The sequence below is a fragment of the Mustela nigripes genome, chromosome 2, assembly GCF_022355385.1.
Source record: "Mustela nigripes isolate SB6536 chromosome 2, MUSNIG.SB6536, whole genome shotgun sequence".
NCBI classification, from domain to species: Eukaryota; Metazoa; Chordata; class Mammalia; order Carnivora; family Mustelidae; genus Mustela; species Mustela nigripes.
This window is the reverse complement of record NC_081558.1, coordinates 114,888,373-114,890,812: the sequence shown is the minus strand read 5'-3', so window position 1 is coordinate 114,890,812 and position 2,440 is coordinate 114,888,373. Positions and strand designations below refer to the sequence as shown.

The window sequence follows — 2,440 nt, the reverse complement described above, 5'->3', positions numbered from 1 at the left end:
CTGGGATCAGACTTTGAACATCTGTTTTTTTTCCCATGTTTTAAGAAAATTAAATGACATGCATACCCAAAGTAAAAATTCACAGTATAGGAAAGAAAGACTGTACCCCTTTCATCCAGCCCTTAGTCCTTCTTCCTTCCAAAGGCAAACACTTCCAACAGTGGCTTGTGATCTCTTTTCTTCCAGAACAGAAAGCAATGATTACACATACCCAACTGTTATTTTTCCTTTTTGTTTTTGGCTGGGTACTGTGTCCTATATTGATGGTACATGACAAAGCAGGTCTCCCCAAGCCCCTCCCCTTCTTCAGAGGGTCTAGAATGAAAACTGTGTAGAGGTCAGGAGATTCTCAGTATGTTAGACGGGAGTTGGGGCAAGGACTCTGTAGGAGCATTAGACCTCTCTCTTCTTGCTCTTGATGAGGCTGGTGGTCCAGGGGTCTGTCTCTCACTCTTTGGAGGCCATGTGGACCACAAAATCTACCACTCATTTGCTGTATCCAAATTGATTGTCGTGCTAGGAAATGAGCTTGGCAAAGTGGTCATTGAGGGCAACGCAGCCCCAGCACTGAAGGTGGAAGAGTGGTTGTCACTGTTGAAGTCACAGGAGACAAGCTGGTCCTCAGCATCACCCAGGATGCCCTGGAGGGGGATGCTTGCTTCACCACCACCTTGATGTCATCATATTTGGTAGTTTTCTCCAGATTGCAGGTCAGATTCATGACTCACATGTTGGTTGGGGATGGGGGCATGGAAGGCCATACCAATGAGCTTCCCATTCAATACAAGGATGACCTTGTCTACAGCCTTGGCAGCACCAGTAGAAGCAGAGATGATGTTCTGACTAGTCTCTTGGCCACCACACCACAGCTTCCCAGAGGGGTCATTGACAGTCTTCAGGGTGGCAGTGATGACAGAGACTGTGGTCGTGAGGCCCTCTACTCTGCCAAAGTTATCATGGATGACTCCTGCCAGAGGGCCCAAACATTTGGTTGTAGAGGGGGCATTGCTGACAGTCTTGAGAGAGTTGTCATATTTCTCATGGTTCCAACTCATCACAAATATGGAAGTATCAGCAGGATGGGCAGAAATGATGACTCTCTTAACTTTACCCTTCAAATGAGCCCCAGGCTTCTCCATGGTGCTGAAGGACCTCAGTGGACTCCACAAAGTACTCAGCATCAGCATCACCCCATGATGTTGGCAGGAACTTTCTCTTAGAAGATGGAGATGGGCTTTCTTTTCTTTTCTTTTCTTTCCTTTTAAAGATTTTATTTATTTATTTGAGAGAGAGAGCCCAAGCAGGGGAAGCAGAAGAAGGAGAAGCAGGTTTCCTGATGCAGGACTCCTGACCCCTGGACACTGGGATCATGACCTGAGCTGAAGGCAGATACTTAATTGACTGAGCCATGCAGGTGCCCGGGAAATGGGCTTTCTCTTGATGACAAGTTTCCCATTCTCAGCCTTGAATGTGCCATTGACTTTGTCGTGGGTGGAATCAGAAGAACATGTAGATCATGTATTTGAGGTCAATGAGAAGGGGTCATTTGTGGTGATAATATCCACCTGGCCAGAGTTAAAAGCAGCCCTGGTGACTAGATACCCAATATGACCAAATCCATTAACTCTGACCTTCACCATCATGTCTTGGGGATGCAGCTGGCACTGCATAAGAAGATACTGCCATCTTTTGAATGAAGATGAACAGAGAGCCGCAAACTATTATTTTCCAACTTTTGTAGGTGATTGTGATGAATAGTCTGGTGAGAATCTCTGACCTGGGCCCTGCTCCATCCACCTCAGAGATGTTCCTTCTGTGGGAAAGGAGGGCAGGAAGAGGGAGGCTTAGGAAGTGGGGGAGCTTTCTGAGTAGACGACGGAGACCCAAAGGGCAGAAAGAGCCTCCTCAGGGCAGCACACTCCTGCAGAGTGAAAGAGGTGAAAATTCCTCTAACACACATAGTACTAATTACTAAGAGAGGCACAGTGGTGAGACATAGTCAGAAGTGAGTAGAGATCGATAAGGAAATGCCTTCTGAAGGAGACCTGAGTGTCAAAATGAAAGGAAAGGGTATTTGGGGTGGAAAGAATGGCATGGGATGTGAATGCTCGTTCGCCCATGTATTCCAGGTATATTTTTTCTTCAGTTCTTTGGGATATAGTGGGTGTAATTCCAAGACTATGACCCACTTTTGTGTCAGGCTGCCTTGGATCACAGGGGTTGAATATGCAGTAGGTGTGGTGACTGTCATATAGGAGGCACTGGGGAGAGAAACATGAAGGAGACATGCCCTTATTATGTTCAGTCTCTGGGGAAGACAGACGTCCAGAAACTGCAGTGTGACAAATGTTTTCCTTATGGTGGGTAAGTGCAAGGTGTGTGGAAGGGTGGAATAGGACTGAAAACTCCTGGGATTTCTTTTAAGCACTGAAACAGGACC

General features: G+C 46.6%; 1 pseudogene; it reads right to left on the bottom strand.

The window, feature by feature from the left end:
- Positions 1-447: 447 nt before the first annotated feature.
- Positions 448-1,640, bottom strand: LOC132010069 (glyceraldehyde-3-phosphate dehydrogenase-like; annotated as a pseudogene).
- Between the last annotated feature and the right edge of the window lie 800 nt (positions 1,641-2,440).